Raw genomic sequence first — 6,853 nt, 5'->3', positions numbered from 1 at the left:
GCAAATTATGAGGCTATGAGGCTAGAACTAGCGGGTGTGAATTGCGATGATGTTTTTGCAGAGAAATGTACTATGGGCATGTGGTCGATGTTTAGGGATCTGTTGCAGGATGTGAGGGATAAATTTGCCCCGGTGAGGAAGATAAAGAATGGTAGGGTGAAGGAACCATGGGTGACAAGTGAGGTGGAAAATCTAGTCAGGTGGAAGAAGGCAGCATACATGAGGTTTAGGAAGCAAGGATCAGATGGGTCTATTGAGGAATATAAGGTAACAAGAAAGCAGCTTAAGAAGGGGCTGAGGAGAGCAAGAAGGGGGCATGAGAAGGCCTTAGCGAGTAGGGTAAAGAAAAACCCCAAGGCATTCTTCATTATGTGAACAACAAAAGGATGACAGGAGTGAAGGTAGGACTGATTACAGATAAAAGAGGGAAGATGTGCCTGGAGGCTGTGGAAATGAGCGAGGTCCTCAATGAATACTTCTGATCGAATATTTACCGATGAGGGGGAACTTGATGACGCTGAGGACAATATGAGTGAGGTTGATGGTCTGGAGCATGTTCATATTAAGGGAGAGGAGGTGTTGTAGTTGTTAAAATGCGTTAGGATGGATTAGTCCCCGGGGCCTGATGGAATATTCCCCAGGCTGCTCCACGAGGCGAGGGAAGAGATTGCTGAGCCTCAGACTAGGATCTTTATGTCCTCGTTGCCCACGGGAATGGTACCGGAGGATTGGAGGGAGGCGAATGTTGTCTCCTTGTTCAAAAATGGTAGTAGGAATAGTCTGGGTAATTATAGACCAGTGAGCCTTACGTCTGTGGTGGGAAAGCTGGTGGAAAAGATTCTTAGAGATAGGGTCTATGGGCATTTAGAGAATCATGGTCTGATCAAGGACAGTCAGCATGGCTTTGTGAAGGCAGATCGTGTCTAACAAGCCTGATAGAGTCCTTTGAGGAGGTGACCAGGCATATAGATAACGGTAGTGCTGTGGATGTGATCTACAGGGATTTTCGTAAGGCATTTGACAAGGTTCTACACAGTAAGTTTATTCAGAAAGTCAGAAGGCATTGGATACAGGGAAGATTGGCCAGGTGGATTCAGAATTGGCTTGCCTGCAGAAGGCAGAGGGTCATGGTGGAGGGAGTACATTCAGATTTCAGGGCTGTGACTAGTGGTGTCCCGCAAGGATCTGTTCTAGGACCTCTACTTTTCGTGATTTTTATAACGACCTGGATGTGGGGGTAGAAGGTTGGGTTGGCAAGTTTGCAAACGACACAAAGGTTGGTGATGTTGTAGATAGTGTAGAGGATTGACTAAGATTGCAGAGAGACATTGATAGGATGCAGAAGTGGGGTGAGAAGTGGCAGATGGAGTTCAACCAGGATAAGTGTGAGGTGGTACACTTTGGAAGGACAAACTCCAAGGCAGAGTACAAAGTAAATGGTAGGATACTTGGTAGTGTGCAGGAGCAGAGTCATCGGGGGGTACATGTCCACAGATCCCTGAAGGTTGCCTCACAGATAGATAGGTTAGTTAAGAAAGCTTATGGGGTGTTAGCTTTCATAAGTTGAGGGATAGAGCTTAAGAGTTGCGATGTAATGATGCACCTCTATAAAACTCTGGTTAGGCCACACTTGGAGTATTGTGTCCAGTTCTGGTCGCCTCACCATAGGAAGGATGTGGAAGCATTGGAAAGGGTACAGAGGAGATTTGCCAGGATGCTGCCTGATTTAGAGAGTGTGGATTATGATCAGAGATTAATGGAGCTAGGGCATTCCTCTTTGGAGAGAAGGAGGATGAGAGGAGACATGATAGAGGTATACAAGATATTAAGAGAATAGATAGGGTGGATAGCCAGCACCTCTTCCCCAGGGCACCACTGCTCAATTCAAGAGGACATGGCTTTAAGGTAAGATTAGATTAGATTCAACTTTATTGTCATTGTGCCGAGTACAGATGCAAAGCCAATGAAATGCATTTAGCATCTGACCGGAAATGCAAAGAATAGTGTTATTTACAAAATAACTGCGAATAAAAAAGTTCTACAACACACGAATACAAAAGTACTGAGACAATACAATACGGATGCAATACTGCTTAGCGCTGTGATGTGAGGTTCAGCAGTGTCACAGCCTCAGGGAAGAAGCTCTTCCTGTGCCTGCTGGTGCGGGAGCGGAGGCTCCTGTAGCGCCTACCAGATGGGAGGAGAGTAAAGAGTCCATGGTTAGGGTGAGGTGCATCCTTGATAATGCTTTTCGCCCTGCCCAGGCAGCGTTTATGGTAGATGTTCACAATGGTGAGCAATTGGGTGCCGATAATCCACTGGGCAGTTTTCACCACACGCTGGAGTGGTTTGCAGTCCGATACGGGACAATTGCCATACCACACTGAGATGCAGTTGGTAAGTATGCTCTCAATGGTACAGCGGTAAAGGTCCGTCAGTATCCTGGGACAGAGGTGAGCTTTCTTCATGCTCCGCAGGAACCAAGGATATGTGGACACCAAGGAATTTGAAGCTTGGTACACGCTCCACTGCAGTTCCCTTGATGTAGATGGGGACGTGAGTGTGGCTCCTAGCATGCCTAAAGTCCACAATGATCTCCGTTGTCTACTGGGTGTTAAGTGCCAGGTTGTTGTCAGCACACCATGCGGCCAGGTGCTAGACCTCATCCCTGCAGGCCGTCTCGTCATCCCCTCTTATCAGGCCAGCCACCATGGTGTCGTCTGCGAACTTGATTATGGAGTTAGAACCATGTACAGGAACGCCGTCACAGGTGAAAAGGGAGTACAGAAGAGGGCTCAGCACACAGCCTTGAGGCACGCCGGTGTTCAGGGTGAAAGTGGAGGAGGAGAGGTTGTCTAACTTAACTGATTGGGGTCTGTTAGTCAGAAAGTCCAAGGTCCAATTGCAGAGGGATGAGCTGATACCAAGCTGGCGAAGGTTAGCGATCAGCTTGGAGGGGATCACAGTATTGAATGCTGACCTAAAGTCAATGGACAGCATTCTGACGTAAGAGTTGGGGCTGTCCAGGTGGGTCAGGGCAGAGTGAAGTGCCGTGGAGATGACATCCTCTGGTGATCTGTTGGTGCGACAAGCAAATTTCTGGGGATCCAGGGTAGAGGAAAGACGGGATAGAAACAGTCTGTCAAAGCACTTTGCAGTGATGGGGGTGAGTGCAACTGGACAGAAGTCATTCAGGCCCGTGGCAGTTGAGTGCTTCGGCACTGGCACGATGTGGCGATCTTGAAGCTTGTGGGGAAAACTGCCTGGGCCAGGGACAGATTAAAAATATCCGTGAAGACCATGGCCGACTGCCCTGCACAGACTGAGCACACGGCCCGGTATTCTATCCGGACCAGCTGCCTTCCGTACATTCACCCTGCTCAGAGTAGCGCAAACATCGGAGGTGGGAAGTGAGAGAGGCAGTTCACCAGCTGGGAGATCCGCTTTGAGGGTGACCTCCTTGTTCTCTCGGTCAAACCGAGTGTAGAAGTATTTGAGCTCGTCGGGGAGGGAAGCAGAGCTGGAAAGGGGCACAGTACTAGGTGGTTTGAAGTCTGTAATGACCTGTATGCCATGCCATATGCGCCAGGGGTCCGAGGAGTTGAAATGCTCCTTGATTCTCTGTTTATATATTTGCTTAGCCTGAGAGATTCCCCTCCTCAGGTTGGCCCTGGCTGAGCTGTAAGTCTCCCGGTCTCCAGACCTGAAGGCTGAATCTCTGGCTTTGAGCAGGAGGTGAACCTTTCTGTTCATTCATGGTTTCTGACTGAGGAAAACTTTTATTTGTCTTTGTGATGTTACTCTACCTACACACTTGTTGATGTGCTAAAGGACAGACTTGGTATATAAATCAATGTTAACCTAAGAGTCTGTGGTAGCATGGGCAGCAAACGCGCTCCAGTCTGTGGGCGGAATTGGTGCTAAAGAGCAGAGGCTGCACCCTCCAGCCAGATCTTAATAGTCATCATTGTGGGTTTCACATGTTTAATGACAGGGCGATACTTGAGAAGCAGAAGCAATGAAAGATGGTCGGACTGTCCCAGGTGGGCGAGGGTAGTGGCTTTGTAAGCGTCAGCCACATTTGTGTAGACATGATCTAAGGTTTTATTTCTCCGGGTGGTGAATGATACGTTTTGGTAAAATCTTGGAAGCACGGTACGTAGTCGACAATGATTAAATCCACGCCGACAATAAAGGCTCCGTCTGGATGCAGTGTTTGCAGCTTGCTAATAGTATTAGCATCCGGTGAAACATAAACTGCAACAGCAATGATGCACATAAACTCTCGAGGTTGATAAAAAAGCACTGCACTTGATAATCAGGCATTGCAGATCAGCAGAGCAATAAGTGTCAGCAATGGTAGAGTTAGTACACCATGATCGATTCACGTAGATGCATAAACCACCTCCCCTACTTTGGAAGTTCAAGGGGGATATTAGAGGAAGGTGTTTTACTCAGAGTGTGGTTGTTGCGTGGAATGCACTGCCTGGGCAGATACACTAGTGATATTAAAGAGACTACTAGACAGGTACATGGAGGAATTTAACGTAGGGGGTTATATGGGAGGCAAGGTTTGAGGGTCGGCACAACATTGTGGGCCGAAGAGCCTGTAATGTGCTGTACTATTCTATGTTCTATGTTCTAACTCAGCACCTTAGCAAATTTACCTTGGTGGGGATCCTTTCCATTGGGTGGTCGCACACAGAATGCTGGAGGAACTCAGGAGGTCAACGGGTTCCCCATGATGGGAAAATATTCCTTTGGGTCACCACACACTAACTGTTGGAGGAGCTCAGTAGGTCAGCAGCTTTCCCAATATGGGAAATTTTTCTTATGGTTCACCCCTCACAATATGCCTCAGGACCTCAGCTGGTCAGCAGGGTTCCCATGATGGGAGGTACTTCCAACCCTCTACAGAGGTTTGATTTTGCTATGGAAGAATATGTGCTCTGTAGATTATGTTTGATATTTATATTAGTACATTCAGTTCTACTCCAAGAATTACAATGAATTGTAGCAACATATATGAATGGAAAACTGTTTGCGTTAAAATGTTGTTTATTGAAAAGTTTGAAAATGTGACATTGTTTAATTTAAGAACTTTTAAAATATATATTTTAAATATACAGACGGATATTTGGTTTGGATTTCATCTGCAAAACTTAGCAGTATCCTACCTTGATTAGAGAAGATGCCTTATGGGGATAGTTGAGCAAGGTAGGGCCTTTCTCACTGGAGAGAAGAAGGGTGTCAGATGATTTGATGAAGTTGTACAAGATGATAAGAGGCATGGATAGAGGACAGTCGTAGACTTTTTCTCAGGACGGAAATGGCTGATAAAATATTGGCACAATTTTAAGTAATTGGGAAAATTATAGGGGAAGGATGTCAGATGTAGATTTTCTTTAATGCAGAATGTGTTAAGTGCGTGGTATGTGCAGTCAGGGATGGGAGTAGTGATACATACATTAGGAACATGTCAAAGACTCATTGATAGGATCATGATGAAACAGAAGTGGAGAACAATATGGGAGGGAAGGTTTGGATTGCTCTTAGAGTAAGTTAGAGGGTCGGCACAACATCGTGGGCCGAATGACCTGTACTGTGTCACTCTATGTTCTAAAGAAGAGCGTACATCTGATGTTCAGGTATGTAATTAAACAGATGTCTATCGTGATTTTCAGAAGGGAGTGTTGAGTAAAGGGGAGGCAACATTCACTTGACCTGATTAGGTAGTACTTGTGAGAACTAATGTTAAGATAAATAAGAAAGTGACTCAATGACGTTATGGGTTGTTTCTCGTAACGCATAACCACATTAATTCTAATAATCTCTATTTTATTTCCAGCTGTTCTCATCAGACATTGTGTAAATTTTTCAATTTGATATGTGAGCGTCTATAAATTACCTTCAAATTTCCATGCTGCTGTGCTTTATGTTTGTCATTTTCCTATGCAGGGCATTATTATTAACGTTCTTGCCTAAGAAAGCATCACGGATGTTTTCCTGTGAAAGCAGATCAAGGCCGTCTTGTTCCAGCTAACATTTATAAGAGATCCATAGCTTTAGAAATTACTTTGTGTCCCACCTTAGACACTGGGTTACCTTCAACCACTGGCAAATCACTTACAGAGAACGGCAGGCATGAAGATGTCACCTCTTTATGCATAAAGCAATACCAAAACCCACAACGTAGACAACCACGACTTTTGGTGTCAAAAGTTGGAAAATGACATGAACTGGAGCTAAGTTGGCCTCTGGAGACACGGCAGATGAAAAAAAAATCGAGTAAACTCTCATTTGCCATAAAAATCAAAATAAAACTGCAGATGCTGGAGGTCTAGAGTAAAAAGCCACAAAGGATGTTTCTACTCCATTGGTCTTCATATTACTCTTACAAATTCAAATAACTATATTTCTGCCTGTTTCGGTAGCCCATGTCTAAAAGCACTTCCCCTTTTTTCTCCCTCTGGTTGTGAAAGACCAGTCTCGTCTGCTGGGCATATCTTCCTCGTCTACATCTACTAAAGCCGAGAATATTTTTTCCATATTACTTTGTCATGTCTTCACTCTCTAACTATTCCCATTCGATATGTTTCATTTTATGTTAGAGAAATGTATACAATATACATACTGAAATTATGTTCTTTTCAAGAGGCCACGAAAACAGAAGAGTGCCCCACGGAATGAATGACAGTTATATGTTAGAACGCCATTCAGTAATTGTACTGAACATCGTGTTTTCAGATGATGCCCATGGTCACCCCCATTTAACCCTATCTGAAATTATCTTTTCCCCACCCTCCCTACGTCTAGAATTTTTTAAATATCCTTACTAGTTTTGACGAAGGGT

Source organism: Mobula birostris, chromosome 5 (assembly GCF_030028105.1).
Source record: "Mobula birostris isolate sMobBir1 chromosome 5, sMobBir1.hap1, whole genome shotgun sequence".
In the NCBI taxonomy this organism is placed as follows: Eukaryota; Metazoa; Chordata; class Chondrichthyes; order Myliobatiformes; family Myliobatidae; genus Mobula; species Mobula birostris.
Note: the sequence above shows the minus strand (reverse complement) of the source record.